Here is a 17,948-nt window from a genome sequence, read left to right as displayed (position 1 = left end):
CAAACGAGTGTTTCAGAAATTTCTCCAGATGTTCCTCTGTGCTTTCACGTCCATTCTCCATCAAATCAGAATTATCCATGGTCCCTATTTGCACAAATCCGGTGCAATCCGGGGCATATTATGATCAAGAAACATGTTTGCAGACTGGATAGGGAACTTTCTACTGTTGGACTTCGGCCACATTCCACCGTGATACAACACTTGGTGGCATGGGAGGTCGTTCCTGCCTGTGGCCATCGAGCATGCAGCTCCTCCCGTGGAGGGTCAGACACCCTGAGCCAATAGACTGGTCCTGGACTTATTTTCCATCTGACATAGTTTGCATTTTGTTGTTTGACTTTTGGGGGTTTTTGTATTGTTATATTTACGCTCTATTCTTGGTTGGTGCGGCTGTAACGAAACTAAATTTCCCTCGGGATTAATAAAGTATATCTATCTATCTATTTAACAGATACGATATCATTTTTCACCGGAGGGCTGCGCACGTGCAGGCGTGCTGCTCTCTATCCTCCCGCCACTGGACAACTGGAAAATTATGCTGGTGAGTAGTAATAGGGGACAAAGAAATTGCAGATGAAATTAATGGGTACTTTGCATCTGTCTTCACTGTGGAAGACCCTATCAGACTGCCAGCAGTCCATGAGTGTCAGGGAGCAGGAGTGAGTGTCATTGCTGTTACAAAGGAAAAAAGTGCTAGGCAAACTCAAAGGTTTTAAAGTGGATAAGTCACCTGGACCAGACAGACTACATCTCAGAGTCCTGAGAGTGGTTGATGAAGAGATAACAGATGCATGGGTCATGATCACTCAAGAAACACTTGAATCTGGCCTGGTCCCTAAGGGACTGGAAGATTGCAAATGTCACTACACCCTTAAAGAAGTGAGGAAGGCAAAAGAAAAAAATATATAGGCGAGTTATCCTAACTTCAGTGGTTGGAAAAGTGTTGGAGTCTACTATTAAGGATGAGGTTATGGGATACTTGGAGACTAATGATAAAATAAGTCAAAGTCAGCATAGTTTCTGTAAAGGGAAATCTTGCCTGACAAATCTGTTAACATTCTTTGAGGAAGTAGCAAGCAGGGTGGACAAAGGAGAGGAAGTGGATATCATTTACTTGGATATTTGATAAGGTGCCACACATGAGGCTGCTTAACAGGATAAAATCCTATGGTGTTACAGGAAAGATACTCACATGGATAGAGGGATAACTGTCAGCCAAGAGGCAGCGAGTGGGAATAAAGGGGTCCTTTTCTAGTTGGCTGCCAGTAACTAGAGGTGTTTCTCAGGGGTTGGTATTGGGACTGCTACTTTTCACATTGTTTGTCAATGATTTGGATAATGGAATTGATGACTTTGTGGCAAAGTTTGTAGATGATACAAGGATAGGTGGAGGGGTAGGTAGTGCTGAGGAGGCAATTGCAGCAGGACTTAGACAAATTGGAAGAATAGGCACGAATGTGGCAAATGAAATATAGGATAATGTATTTTAATAAAAGGAACAATAATGTGGACTATTATCTAAATAGGGAGAAGGTTCAAACATCAGAGGTGCTGAGAGACTTAGGGGTCCTCATGAAAGACTTCCAGAAGGTTAATTTACAAGTTGAGTCTGTGGTAAAAAAGGCAAATGTAATGTTGGCATTTATTTCAAGGGGAATAGAACATAAAAGCAAGGAGATAATGCCAAGGCTTTGCAAGACACTAGTCAGGCTGGACTTGGAGCATTGTCAACAGTTTTGGGCCCCATATCTCAGAAAGGATGTGTTGTCATTTGAGAAAGTCCAGAGGAGGTTCATGAGGATGATTCTGGGAACGAAGGGATTGACACATGAGGAGTGTTTACATCTTGGGCCTGTACTCACTGGAATTCAGAAGAATGCAGCTGGATCACATTGAAAGGACTAGATAAGGTGGATGTGGAGAGGATGCTTCCTATGGTGGGGGTGTCCAGAACCAAAGGGTACAGCCTCAAAACTGAGGGGTGAATCTTTAGAACAGAGATAAGGAGGAATTTTTTTTAGCCAGAGAGCAGTGAATCTGTGCAATGCTCTGTCACAGACTGCCCTAGAGGCCAAGTTTGTGGGTATATTTAAGGCAGAAATTGATAGTTTCCTGATCGGTCAGGGCATCAAAGGATATCGCAAGAAGGCGGGTGCATGGGGTTGAGTGGGATCCAGGATCAGCCATGATGGAATGGCAGAGCAGACTTGATGTGCTGAATGGCCTAATTCTGCTCTTATGGTCTTATTTCTTTACTTCCCTGGTAAATGCCTGCTAGAAAATGGATCTCAAGGCAATATATGGTAACATATATGCACTTTGATAACTAATTTTACTTTGACTTTCATTTTGAGATATACGTATATGTAGGGTAGGTACTCATAGATTTTTACCCAGGATAGAAATGTCACACACTAGAGGGCTTATTTATAAGGTTTAAGAGCAAAATTTAAAAGAGACATATATGAGACAAACATTTTTCACAGAGGGAGAGGAGGGTGCCCAGAACATGCTGCCAGGGGAAGTGATGGAAGCAATTATGATACTGACAATTAAGAGGCATTTAGTCTGGCACGTGAACATGTAGGAGCGCATGTTGTAGGTGTTTTAAATAGAGTGGAAGACTGTGCCCATGATGGACTGGCTTGCCCACTACTCACTGTATCCATTTTTGTTACTGTACATTGTTGACAATGTGCATTATTTTATCAGTATATGTATTTTTTTTCTGGGAGAACTAGTAATCGGGATATTGAGAGATCTCCCTGTTTTCTTCTACACTCAGAGGTGTTAACCCATCTAATTAGTCTTCAATTTAATATCACAACTCTCAGTGGGGGCAGTGCTGTGTATTTAATATTTCAATAATATTTGAGTAATCTTGTAAATATATTGTTTGAGTAAATATTCTTGTACATTTAAATAATTAATTATGGTTTGTATGTATAAATATGTGAATAGCGTATGTCATCATATTACCAGTGATATGTCTGTGCCTCACGTAAGTAAAACACAAAGTTAGACTCACATTTTGGACTTCTATGTATTCCTTTGAATTAGTTTAATATTTTGAAGTTACAAAACCTAACAATGGCCGAGGCAGATAACACAAGAATTCAAAGGTTCATAAAGAGTGAGTACCAGTTGACAATAATCATAAAAAAGAGCAGAAAATATCAGGTTACATCGGAAAGATAGACATGTTTCATTGCACAACGTATAACTGTATTTTATATACTAAGCAAATTGTACCGTATTTTGAAGCAAATGAAATAGCCAATAAGAAATTTGCTGTGTGCTTTGGGATTAAAGTCATATAGTTTGCTTCGAAGTTTGACTGCTCCAACCAAACCAGCAGAAATGAGCTTTGCTGCTATTGTAAAAGTATTGCAGGAATACTTAGAACTGAAGCCACTGTTGATTGTAGAACACTTTAGGTTTCATAAGCAGAATCAAAGAGACAGGGTGTCCATTTCAACGTATGTGGCTAAATTGAAGAGATTGTCTGAGCATTGTCAGTTCATTGATGGGCTTACTGAGGCACTGAGAGATTGTTTAGTTTGTGGATTCTTACAAGAAAGCATTCAAAAATGAATCCTAACTGAAACACAACTTACAGTGATTTCTACTGTTATTTTAAATGTATCAATGGAAACAGCAGACAGAGATGCAATTGAGTTGCAGTCAGGAATGAAAGTGGACATGAACAAAATTGCAATGTTAAACAGAAACCTGCCTGGCTGAACAAATTGTGTTACCATTGTGACAAGGGCTCACACATACCAGACCAATGCAGGTTCAAAGGCAAAACTTGCAGAAAACGTAACGAAGTAGGACACATACAGTATAAAGAGCATGTTGGGCAGTCTAAAATAAGTGGAAGAGAAAAAGCTTCAAAAGTCAAGTTACAGTTTCATAATAAGCACTGATGTGCATGCTGTTGATGAAAAGAATCTGATAATGCTCTGAGTGACACAGGATTGTGTAGCCTTGAGATTTACAACGAGGAAATTAACAATAGGCAAGCAATATGACTTACACCAGATGTGAACAGCAAATTACAAATGGAATTGGACACTGCTTCAACTTGAGTGGCATTTCAAAGATATTAAACTGAAGGCTACAGGTATTCAGCAAAGTAAGAAAGCTTCCACAGTGATTGCATCTTTAGGGCTGAATGGGACAATTTAAAATTTACTTTGATGTGGATGTCTGTATATGGTAGTTGTGTTATATAATGTATTGTGTATATAGTTCAGATGCACTCTACATTGAGTTAGAGTTTATAGCTAAGCAGGGATAAGTGTGTATTTAATATTTCAGTAACATTAGAGTAATCTTGTAAATATATTGTTTGATTAAGCATATCACGCTACATGTGAAACAGAAGCTACGTGTGCGCCTCCATTCAAATAGAACACGAAGATAGACTCACTTTTCGGACTCTCGTGTCTTTCTTTGAATTAGTTTAGTGCTTTGAAGTTACAAAACATAACAGGCAGCATAGTAGTGTAGTGGTTACTGCAATCGCTTCAGAGTGCCAGCGATTACCGATTGGGGTTCGATTCCCACTGGGGTTTGTATGTACATTTTCACCATGGTCGTGTGGGTTTCCTCCTGGTGCTATGGCCCCCTTCCACATTCCAAGGATGTACAGTTCATGGTTTGTAAGTTGTGGGTATGCCATGCTTGTGTGGATGCATGGCAAAACTTGTGGGTTGTCCCCAGCACAATCTTCGCTGATTTGATTTGACTCAAACCACACATTTCATGGTACGTTTCGATGTTTCGAAGTACATGCGACAAATAAAGTTAATCTTCAATCTCAGTTTTGCACTGGAGTGGTAGTTCATTCTGAGGGTAACTAGGACACTGGAGGACTTTCAGAAGGTTTTAAATAGGGGAATCTGGCAGAATTTTTTCCCCAGGGTAGAAATATTGAGCACCAAAGGACGTGCTTTTATGTTTAGAGGGGGGAAGATTAGAAGTGACATGAGGGGGAAGTTTTTTTTTACACAGAGCGGTAGGTGTCTGGGCTTAAAGCAAAGACACCAATTAATAATATGTAAATTGCACACCTAATGATAGTTTAAATGAGATCATGGAATAATATTTAAAACATAATGCTGTCGTGTTCAATCTTCTGCAAATTCATCTTAATCTGCATATTTAAATATTTGCATTTCGATGTTTTCAATATGTTCCATTTTTTTAAAAATCCAAATGTTAATAAACAATAATTTCATAAAGTTTATGCAGTTTGAAGAAGTAAAGAAACCTTTAAAGACAGATGAAAATTAAAATGACAATGTAACACAAGTTCAATTTTTCTATGAACATTCAGATATCAGTATGAAAGTGGCAGCACAGGTGGATTAAGTTGGGAAGAAGTCATTTGTTATGATTGCTTTCATAGCCTGAGACACTGAGTATAAGCATTGAAACATCACAAAACCATTGATTCATACTGCACAGAAACCGGCCCTCAGCCCAACATCTCCGTTTGGACATCGGTTCACCCCATTTGCCTGTCTTTGACCTACTGTGTATCCCTTTAAATCTTTCCAATCTATGCATCTGTCCAAATATCTTTTAGACAAAGTAATTGTATTTACCTCATCACTTTCTCTGGCAGCTCATTCATAGAGCTACCACCCGCTGGAAAACCTGTCCCTTGGGTCCCCTTTAAATCTTTCACTCCCACCTTAAACCATTTTATTTATTTATTGAGATACGGCGCAGAAATTCTCCTTCCAGCCAATCGAACCGTGGTGCCAAGCAACCTCCACTTTAACACCAGCCTAATCACGGGACAATTTACAATGACCAATAAACCTAACATCAGTACACCTTTGGACTGTGGGAGGAACCAGAGCAGCCGGAGGGAAAGTAGTGAAAGACTTCCCTGCTTTAGGGAAAATACAGGAGCTACAGTATGTCCCTCGTGATTTTGTGAACATCCCTCAGACTCCTTCACTCCAAGGAAAATAGTTCCAGTCTATCCAATCTCCCCTTATAATGCAAGTCCTCCTTGTGAATCTTTTCTGTACAGTCTTCAGTTAGACCGTAAGACAGAGGAACATAAATAAGATGTTTGGCCCGTGGAGTCTTCTCTGCCATTCAGTATTGGCTGAGTTATTTTTCCATTTTCCTGCCTTAACTCCATAACCTTCGATGGCCTTTCTAAACAAGAACCTATCAATTTCATATACCTTTAAATACACCCTATGATACGTCTATATGAGGCAATGAATTCCACAGATTCACCTCCCTCTGTCTAAACAGTCTGCGAAATGTCGTTGGTCACTCATGCCATCAAATTGGGATAAAAAGTGCATCAAATAAAAATTAGGGAGCACTATATTTTAGAGAGAGCTTGTTTTTGATTGACAATCCTTTCTTTTATATAAGGAATGAAATATAAAATATACAATACATAAAAATATCAAATAAGTTTTTAAATATGTTATATTTCATTCATGATTATTTCAGCCAACTCCATTATGGGCACTAGCCTTCCCAGCATTCAGGACACCTTCAAAAGGTGATGCCCTCAAAAAGGCAGCATCCATCATTAAGGACCCTCATCATCCAGGTCATGTCCTAATCTCATTGTTACTCAAAGTGGAGATACAGAAGCCTGAAGACACAGACTCAATATTTCAGGAACAGTTTCTTCCAATCTGCCATCAGATTTCTGAATGGACAATGAATGCATGTACGCTACCTCACTATTTTCTTCTTTGTTTTTGTTCTCTTTTTGCACTATTTAATTTATATTTTATATATATTTCTTGTTGTAATTTGTGGTTCTTTTATTATTACATATTGCAATGTACTGCTGCCACAAAACAACAAATTTCCTGACATATGCCAGTGATATTAAACCTGATTCTGACTCTGAATTTGTATAAAATATAAAATGAATGAGCCTAATCCATAACATCAAATTGTGAATTCTCGAAGTCATAATCTAACTAAATTGTGTTTTACACAGAGAAACAGTTGGTTAGTTTGAAAATGGCCCGCATTTTTTTAGGAATAAATGATGAGATTGATTTTGGAACAATATGAACTCTTTAGGATAAATTTTTTGTTCATATATATTAAGCACCTTTGCTACGGTGTCTTTTAAAAAAAGACGCTCATTCACAAAATAACATTCACCCTGATTGTTTAACAGTGAATTAAATATATTTGAACAGAAAGGGAAAACAAAGGCAAAGCAACATCAGTTAGTGTCGTAAACACAACACATTCTGCTGCTGCTGGAAGTCTTGAGTAATGCACAAAATGCTGGAGGAACACAGTAGGTCAGGCAGCATCTATGGAAAGTAATAAAAATCAACGTTTCAGGTTTCTAGAAAATAAATGCTTGGCACATTTCTATTCCAGTTGACAGTGTCAAGTAGAATAGGAATACATTTAACAAACAGAAAATTATGGAAATGCCCAGAAAGACAGGCAACAATTGTAGAAATAGAATCAATCTGACAATAATAAATCAATTACCATTTCATAGAAAAGTGGAAAGACACAGTGAAAGAGAAAGAGGGAGAGGAGAAAGAAAGAGGGGCAGTAGCTGGAAAAAGATAGTATTTACTTTTTTTATTTAGAACCCATGCACTACCCAGTCACACCCATGTAACCAATTAACACACTAACCCACACGTCTTTGGAATGTGGGAAGAAACCAGAGGAAACCGCCGTGGTCACAGAGAGAATGTACAAACTCTTCACAGAGAGCAGTAGGAACTGAAGCCAGGTCTCTGTCTCTGTAATAGTGTTACACTTACTACTGCACAACCGTGTCATCTCACAGATGCAGACTGGTAGCCAGAGATACATACCACGTCATGCATTTCCGACATTCCAAATCATGCCTTCATAAACTCTTCCAATTTTGTTCAAAGTTTGAAGTAAATTTATTATCAAAGTACATATATATTACATATACTAGCTTGAGATTTATTTTCCTCCGGCCCTTTACAGGAAAATAAAGAATTGCAATAGAATTTATGGAAAACTATACATAAACTGATGAAGGGTCCTGATAAAGGGTCTCAGCCCAAAAAAAAACAGACTCTTTATTCCTTAGCCATAAATGCCTAAGTTCTCTGGCATTTTGTGTGCATTTCCCCGAATTTCTAGCTTCTGCAGAAACTTTCACGTTTGTACATAAACAAACACTAACAAATAACCATTGCGAAAAAGAGGACGAACTGTGCAAATAGAATATAATACTGAGAACATAAGCCTTGAAACTGAGAGTGTAGGTTGTGGAATCAGTTCAGAGTTGTGGTGAGTGAAGTTATCCACTCCGGTTCAGGAGCCTGAAGGTTGTAGGGCTGCTAAAATTGTTGACTATTCTGTTACTTTCTTAGCATTGAATTTAGGAAAAATATTGTGCTGCACATATACAGTACTAGTAAACCAAATTACAGAGTTAAAAGATATGTATCATCGAAATATGTATATGTAACTATATACTGCCCTGAGATTCATTTTCTTGCAGGCATTCACAGCAGAACAAAGAAATACAATAGAATCAATGAAAAACTACACAAAAAGATTGACTAGCAATCAATGTGCAGAAGACAAATGAGAACAATCAGGTAGTTTCTAAATAATCATTCTGTCAATATTATTTCACATATATTACTGAAGGCCATAACATTGTCACCTTTAACCAAAGCTTCAGTGTTTCTTTTACCTTATAATTGCAATGAGATTATTGTTGTCACAGCAATAACAAAGCTGCAGTCATTCGGACCTTTACCTTGATATCTTGTGACTGCCATTCTACGGACAAAAAGACAACAAGCGTCCAATTTTGATGAACAGTATGAGTTCTCAGCTCATAATCCTTCATCCCCATTTCCAATGCCCCTTGACCACCTCAAAATTCATCAATGCTGGAGTTTTGGACATGACCGGATTCTACAAACATACCCAGAGTTGGCGTGGGAGCCGGCTTTATTGTGCATTCCAAGGATGTGGTCACTGGGCAGCCTGATCATTCATCCCAAACTGCCCCTTCAGCTGTGTGACATGGTGAACCAATTCAAAGGCCAGCTGAGAGTCAGCCATTGTATTGCCCTCATGAATGCATTGAAACACACCAAGCACATGTCCAAAGCAGAAGAATTTGCAAGACAGCACACTAACCACTTGATGAAGAGTTAGTTAATGTGATGAAGGAGTCCTGTTGAAGGGTCTCATCCTGAAACGTCAACTCTTTATTTCTTTCTGTAGATGCTGCCTGGCCTGCTGAGTTCCTCCAGCATTTTGTGAGAAGAACTGATATTGATGGGATTGTTAGCACACAATAGAAACAGAATCAGGTTTATCACTGACATCTGTCATAGAATTTATTGTATTATGGCGGCTGTACTGTACAATTCATGAAAGGTATCTATAGTCACAAATAGGTTTGGCACAACATTGAGAGCCGAAGGGCCTGTACTGTGCTGTGCGGTGCTGTTCTGGGCCCTGTTGCGTATATCGCAACGGAGTTGTATGTTTAAATGAGCTACTGAGTCATATTGGTAACGGTACAGGCTGGGCAACTTCCAGTGTGGGAGCGCCGAACTGAGACTGCTGGGATGAAAAATATGTGCACTCAATAGGGCACGGCCTAAAAAGAGAGAGAGAGAGAGAGAGCCATCTGCATGTAGGGTGCCTAATTGATACACTGCGATGTGATGCTATGTAGGGTGTTATGTTCCAGTTTCACAAGCTGCTGGTGAGGAATTGAAAAATTGTGTTCAGTTTTGTTCACCCTGCTATTGCAAAGATGCTATCAAACTAGAATATTTTGCACCTTTGCTCCATCTGCCGCAGGGAGAATAACGCAGTGACCAGCCATTTTAACTCCTATCCCCACTCCCATTCCGACATGGCCCCCTCTACTGCCATGATGAGGCACTCTCAGGTTGGAGGAGCAAAGTCGCATATTCCACTTGAGTAGCCCTGAACTTGATGGTATAAACATCAATTTCTATAACTTCTGGTAATTTTTCCCTCTTCCCCTCTTATCTCCTTTTCCATTCCTTAGTCTGGCTCTCCTACACCTTCTCTTCTCTTTACCTGACTGTCACTTTTCTCTAGTGCCCCTCCTCCTTCCTTTTCCCCCATGATCCACTCTCCTCTCCTATCAGGTTCTTTCTTCTGCCCTTAATCTTTTCCACCTATCACCTCACAGCTTCTCACTTTGTCCCCCCTCCCCTTGTCCCTTACCTGGCTTCACCTATCATCTGTCAACTTTTACTACTACCCCTCCCCCCACCACCCCTTTCTGGTGTCTTCCCCCTTCTTTTCCAGTCATGATGAAGGGTCTCGGCCTGAAACGTCGACTCTTTATTCCTTTCCTTAGACGCTGCCTGACCTGCTAAGCTCCTCCCGTGTTTGTGTGTGTGTAATCACACTGGAAAGAGCGCAGTGAAGATCTACAAGCATGCTGCCAAGACTTGAAGGACAAAGTTATAGGGAGAGATTATACAGCCTAGGAACTCTTCCCTGGAATGCGGGAGATGGAGAGATGATGTTATAGAGGCATATAAAATCACGAAGGAGTACAGACAGGGTGGATGGACACAATGCTTCTCCCAGTGTTGGGGAATCAGAAAATAGAGAATATAGGTTTAGGGTGAGAGGGGAAAGATTTAGCAAGAACTTGAGGGACATTTTTTTTTACCACAGAGGTTGGTACGTATGTGGAATAAGCTGCCAGAGAAAGTAGTTGAAGCAGGTGCAATAACAACCTTAAAAAAGATTTAATCCGGTACATGGATTCAAGATTCAAGTTTATTTATCACAGAACTCCAGAACCCAACAATAACCCGCTGACCTGTGGAGGTGGGAGGTGTGGTTGGCTTGTCTACTTTCTGCTAGCCTGATATCCAACATCCGACCACTAATGTCCCATATCTGTGTTGCTGGCCTCCGAAAGCAGAACGGAGACTTAGACTGCAGCCTGACCTCTAATTCCCCACTAATTCCTCTAAATACCTGTCCCTAAACTCTAACTCCCCTCCCTTTCTCCAAAGCTAAACTTACAAACCAAAAAAAAGCAACTAATTCTGAGCAGTGACTCAGAAGGATCGGAATGGTTTGGAAGGTTATTGACCAAATGCTGGCAAACGTGACTAGTTTAGATGGGGCATCTTAGTCAGTATGGACCATTGGCAGTAAAGGGCCTGTTTGCGTACTCTATATCCCAGTACAGAGGGAAGGGGGTTGCTTGGGGAATATACTGGTGGGCTTGTTCCTGGGCCTAGCCAGTATGGCCATTCATGGGCCTACACAATGAGCTGTCGAGGGCTCTGCCTGAGCCAACAGTCTTGGGTTTACAATCATGCCCATGTTCTTAGAGAGAGAGAGAAAATATGGTCACTATGAGCACTGTGGGGGATTTCCTGGAATGGTGGGCACCCAGGGAATTGAGTGTTTTATGAATAATAGTAACCATATTTTTGTTGAAATTATTAAGCTTGTAACTCACTAATGTTTGTATTTTGTGAGTGAATAAACTTTAGTAATTTAGTTAAAAAAACTCACTCTACAACTGATGCACAAAGTGCAGTAATAGATTATAATCAGAATTGGGAAGATTTAGCTAAAACCGATTTGTAGAAAAGAATCAGCACGTACACACATGCGCACACATCTGCCCGCGCAAGGCTTCACGGTCATGGTAGTCTTTCTCGGGGTAAACACAAGTTTAAAGCGGGCGCCTCTTTTCGTAAAAGCGAAAATCCTCTTTGGATTTCTTTCGGTAAACAAAAACAGGTGTAGGTCTTTCGTAAAAACGAAGTGGCGTGAAGTGAACTTTCATAAAGCAGGGGACACCTGTACCATATTAGCATGGTCAATTGACCAGGCTAAATGATAGTGGGTTGCATTTGTAAAATTTGCTGTGATGTTCATAAAGTCATAGTGTGCAGGTGCACTGCGGGATGTTAGAAATGGTTTATTATTCTGATCACTCTATCTCCAGTTGCAGCAGTCATTTAGAATGTTACTTCACTGGAATGCAACAGACAGTATTAAATAGGCCCAATTAATTAGCATGAGTGGGTTGAGAAACCAGTGCTTAAAAAGCATAAATTTCAGATTCTTATCAAAGCAGGATCTGGATAAGCAAATGTTAAGGCTGTGAGAGCACTGAGTGGCAATATGGAAACTATAGGTAAAGTGAATAAATATCCAAATAAAGAAAATTGCAGAGAGGTGGGAAAAGAAAAGGCAATTGGTACAATGTGGAAAAGTCTTCTGGAAAGCCAATGTGGTGCATTATTGTATGCCATTAGTATTCACATCATTAGTAGGTTTAAAGCTAAATACTGTCTAGACCAAAACTAATATGGTCAGGGAGAAACCTAATCAGAAATTTAGGATTTTTACTCCTGGAGATCAGTGAGTCTCCGGAACATGCCTCCACACTGAAAAGCTGGCTTGCATTCTGTTTATACAGATCTGATCATTACGCAGAGCATTGAGCTAGGAAAAGGTAACACAATAACAATGCAGGAGAAGTGTAAAAGCTTTTACAAAAGTTCAGCGCAGGTAAAAATACGTGCAAGATCATAACAAGGTAGATTATGAGCAAAACACATAAAAGTTGCTGGTGAACGCAGCAGGCCGGGCAGTGTCTCTAGGAAGAGGTACAGTTGACGTTTCGGGCCGAGACCCTTCGTCAGGACTAACTGAAAGAAGAGCTAGTAAGAGATTTGAAAGTGGGAGATCCAGAATGATAGGAGAAGACAGGAGGGGGAGGGATGGAGCAAGATCATAATGAGGTAGATTGTGAGACCAAGAGTCCATCTTATCGTACCAGAGATCTGTTCAAGAGCCTGGTAACAGTGGGTTAGAAGCTGACCTCAAGCCTAGTGGTGTGGGCTTTCAGGCATGATGGGAGAGGGAAGAAGGCAGAATGTCCAGGGTGGATAGAGTTTTTTTTTGAATGTGAATATGACAATGTGTTTTTTCTGTTTATTTCTTCATTTTTCAGATCTGATGAAACACATTTTCTTTTACTATCAGCTGCTGACTGACCGGCCATTATTCTCAAGCATTTATTATTTGATTTCAGATCTTTACTATTTACTATAGTTTTTGATGGGCTGATACGAGAAAGATCCTTTTCAGAGCCCTTACCAAGTCTTCAAGCAAGACTCCAAAATGCGTTTGTAATTGTACAGAATCGGAAGTGAAATGAGAAGAAAAAACAACCTAGGAGCTTTGAGACCAGAGTCTTCTTCCCATTAGAAAACTGTTCCCAGGGTTTCCACATTGGCTTTATAAAATCTTCCACAAAGATTGCAGCCATTGCACTGATACCGGAGGAGATTGTGCTGGTTGCTGTTACTAATTTTGTTTGCCTTTATTGGATCACGTGTCTCATAAACAGCATGCATAACTAAACCACACAGGCAGGCTGTTGTAAGAACAATAATCATACCAATCCTGTTCAGAAATATAGCTTTCTTTGCTTCTTTTTCACTCTTACAGGCGAGGTATCTTTGTACTTGGGCTTGATTGCAACTATATGTTGCGGTCCATCCAAATGTGCCTCCAACAATTATAGTCCAAAAAGTGTGCCTTCGCCTTGGATCAGGGTCAAAGTCTGAAAAGTTAATGCGGCCGCCATTCTCAGCAATATTCCCGATTTTTTCAAACCCACCAATGTGAATTGATCCCTGAATCAGGACTGTCAGAAGGCCAATAATCATGATGCACAGCTGGAAAACATCTGTCCACACAACAGCTTTGATACCACCTAGTGCCGTATAGAGTGTGCACACAGATGCAGTGGTTACAATGGAAATCCACAAATTTATTCCAGTAACCTGGTTTAGTGCTGATGATGGTGCATACGTGACAATGCCACGGTAAAAGAACATATATATCATGAAGCAACAAACAACTTGATATCTCACCATCTGTCCAAATCTTCTATTAAGGTACTCATAAGTGCTAATTAAGTTTAGTCTGTAGAACAATGGAATGTAGATCAGAGTAGTGGCTATCATTGTAATTAACCAAGTGACACCAAACATCAGGAACATCATCCCAAAGACGTATACTTCCGCTGGATTTCCAATCACTGTTATAGCAGACAAAAAACTTGAAGCCAGTGAAAGAGCAATTGAGTATGCAGAGATCTGTCTTCTTCCTGAGGGTAACAATGAGAAGAGGGAATGTCCTGGGGCTGGGGATCCTACAAGATGGACACCAAACGCCGCTTCCTACGGCTCCACTCACTCATGGATCGAGTTTTTGATTATGCTGGCTGCTTTAATGAGGCAGCAAGATATACAGACAGAATACATCGAGCGGAGGCTGGTTCCTGTGATGTGCTGAGCTGTGTCCACAATTCCCTAAGGTTTCTTGTGGTCACGTGCAGTGCAGTTGCTGTACCCAGTCACAATGCATTCATACAGGATGCTTTCTGTCACACCAAGTACGTCAATGAACACTGGCAAGATTCAGCAGGGGACATGCCGAATTTCTTTAGCCTCCTGAGGAAGCAGAGGCACTGGTGAGCTCTCTCATCATGTGGTTGGACATGACAAGCTACCGGACGTGACACTCCTAGGAACTCAAAGCTCTTAACCCTCTCAGCCTCAGCAACGTTCATATCGACAGGAGCATGTGCATGACCTCTCCTCCTCAATCAAGAGGAAAGGTGGCAGGGTAGTGTCAGCGACAATGGGAGTTCAATTCCTGCCGCTGTCTTTAAAGAGTTTGTATGTTCTCCCCGTCCCTGCTTGGCTTTGTCCAGGTGTTCTGGACTCCTCATACATTCCAAAGACATGCAGGTTACAGTTTGTAGGTTGTGGACAAGCTATGTTCGCACTGGAAGCACGGTAACACTTGTGGGCAATGTTCGCTCTCATTTTTAGTAGTCAGTGTGCGCAAAAATCTTACATTGTGCAAATTTTTTTCCTGTGACAAAAGTATTTGCACACTGAACGCACACATGGCAGTTTATGTAGCTTTACAAAATATTTGACATGAAACTGTACAGAATAACAACAAAATAACATATTTAAGTCACTCTCTCTCCTGTCTTTTTCTCTCTCCTGTCTTTGGCATTTACCCATTCTTTGTAAACTCTATCTAGACTAATAGAACTTCCATCCAATTGATATGGTCTTACTCTCAAAGGGTATTTTACATTTAAAGATGTCTTGTAGGGCATTATGTATCCCATTCCAATAGTCTTTGATAACAGGGCATTCCCAGAAAATATGATAATGGTTTGCATTTTGATTTCCACAATTTCTCCAGCAAACAGCGGGGTTATATATTTTGGGTATATACCTCAAGAATGGTTGAAAAGAGATAAATATCTAATGAATGTACTGCTGGTGGCTGGTAAAAAGACCCTTACCAGGAAATGGTTATCGCAGGAAAGCCCAACTCTAAATACATGGATTGAGATTACAATGGACATTTACAAAATGAAGATAACAGCATCTGTTAATCATAAGTTGGAACAATTTTATTCATACTGGAAAAAATCGTTTAACTACATAACACCTCATAGGCCTGATTTTATTCTCACAAGTCAATGAATATGTTGTAAAAAAAATCACTCCCTACACTGTACATAGTTTTCTTCTTTCGATTGTTCTTTCTTTCCTCTCCTTTCTATCAGATAAATATTATGTGGAGATTTGTGACAAATATGATTATATAATATATGTACAGTATCTGAAATACATCTTATGGAAATGTTTGATGATGAAATTCAATAAAAAATAAATTACAAAAAGAAGAAAAAGAAAAACTTGGACAGGTACATGGATGAGAGGTGTATGGAGGGATATGGTCCAGGTGCAGGTCAGTGGGACTAGGCAGAAAAATGGTTTGGCACAGCCAAGAAGGGCCAAAAGGCCTGTTTCTGTGCTGTAATGTTCTATGGTTCTGTGATAGCTTTTGATTCTCATTAACATATCCAAATGACATTCACCTAAACGGTTTCTCAGCTTGTTTTTGAGTTGATTCATTAGGCTAAAACTTCGCTCACAGTCCGCACTAGACGCAAGAAAGGTTCCCCCAATGTCCATCCACTGTGCAACGTCGCAAAACTGTTCATTTTGAAGTACAAATGCCACCATTTGAGCAAAGTTTGAAATTCGTTTGGGTTTGTTTTTTCTTGCACGGAAGATTTGAAATCATTAAACTTTCTAACTATTACACTATTTTCAGCTAGAAAATCATGATATTTTAGACATAAGGCATTAATTTGTTCATCGCCAAATGTGAAGTCACAATCTGCAATTGCGGACAAATCAAAAGCTGACCATTCTTGTACCTCATCTTCAGGAAACCTTTCTAAATGAACACAAAGACTATTTATAAAGGTCAACAACGAACTCGTATCTACTGTGATGTTTCCTTCACGTTGTTGGCTTAACAAAACTTTAACTTTGTCACTCCACGAAACACTGTCTCCCAGATCCCGGAACAGGATAGGTGAGGTGACATAAATTAGTGACGTGCATTGTGGTATTTGAAAAACTGACTAACTAGTTAACAGAAACATTTAGCTGAAAGATTATTTTCAATAAGCATAATTATTAATTACTACATTATTTTAGGTAACTAACCTTTTGTGCGCACATTAATTTCCTTTGTGCACTGGCTGTAAAACAAGTGCACGCGCACACGTGCACAGCTTAGAGGGAACATAGCTTGTGGGTTACCCCCAATGCATTCTCAGATTGTGTTCCCTTGACGCAAACAATGCAGTTCATTGCATGTTTCGATGTTTCGTTGTATGTGTGACAAATAAAGTTAACCATTCCAAAGGGCTCTTATGGTCCAGAGAAAGGACCTCAGCGGTATTTCATTTGAGGTATAGTTGTTACTTAGACCCTTACCACATCTTAACTCGAGCACTTGACTGCAGGATTGGCTAGAGGTTAGAGTCAACTTGTTTGGTGCTCTGACTCTGATCCCAGATCAGTGTGAGTAGGTGGTGAGTCTGAGTGGCCAATGGAACCCAACTTGATTGGCCCATTACATGCTTAATATGACGGAACAGCAAAAGTGATTTCACAGTAGAGTCATTGGATAAGATTCAAAATATTTCAGCATGAGCATTGGATAAGAGAATACTACTAGAGAGCAAGTCTCTGGAGAGAAATACACAGTTAATGTTTCAGGCTGAGACCCTTCATCAGGACTGGAAAGGAAAGGGGAAGAGGCCAAAATAAGAAGGTGGTGTGGCAGGGGAAGTACAAACTGGCAGGTGATAGGTGGGACTACTTGGTGGGGGGAGCTGGTTTCTAGGCCTCCCAGTTTGAACTCAGGTCTCTGTGTTCCATTGACTGCTTCCCCAGTCCAGTCCTAATGAAGGGTCTTGGCCGAAAAGGTCATCTATTTACTCATTTCCATAGGTGCTGTCTGACCTGCTGAGTTCCTCCAGCATTTTGTGTGTGTTTCCCACAAACATCTGTTAAATGTAAGGGATAAATATTGGCCAAGGCACAGAAAAGAGCTTCCTCTTTCTCTTTGAAATATTTTTATGGGTTCCTTTGTTTGAAATCGAGAGGGCGGATAGGACCTCAGTTTTATTGTTACTTCCTCTAACAGACCTTCATTACTGCACTGAATTGGATCCCTCTGTCCCCAGTGAGTTCCCAGGGGTAAACAGCCCAGCCCAACCAGCACCCGATTTTAATCTTGTTACTGCATTGCCTGAAGGCATGAAATGGGAAGTAGTGAGATCTATTAGCTGTATATGTTTAAACCAACTGACAAACATGTTCAGCAAACACAGCTGTAGGTGTTTGATTGAGGCAACAAATCCTGGGTTAGGAGGCAGGCACCCAGAACAAATTTCCCAGATATAAACTGAAGAATTTCCTGGAGCTGAAGAAGAGAGAGCAAGAAGTCATTAATCCTTGCAGGGACTGAGTAGGTGGAGCAGTTCG

At 40.2% G+C, this 17,948-nt stretch overlaps 1 pseudogene; it reads right to left on the bottom strand.

Annotated features, from left to right (window-relative positions):
- Window positions 1-13,165: 13,165 nt before the first annotated feature.
- Window positions 13,166-14,087, bottom strand: LOC134359601 (sodium-coupled monocarboxylate transporter 1-like; annotated as a pseudogene).
- Between the last annotated feature and the right edge of the window lie 3,861 nt (window positions 14,088-17,948).

Source organism: Mobula hypostoma, chromosome 20, assembly GCF_963921235.1.
Source record: "Mobula hypostoma chromosome 20, sMobHyp1.1, whole genome shotgun sequence".
NCBI lineage: Eukaryota > Metazoa > Chordata > Chondrichthyes > Myliobatiformes > Myliobatidae > Mobula > Mobula hypostoma.
The sequence above is the reverse complement of the archived record's forward strand: the minus strand, read 5'-3'. Positions and strand labels throughout refer to the sequence as shown.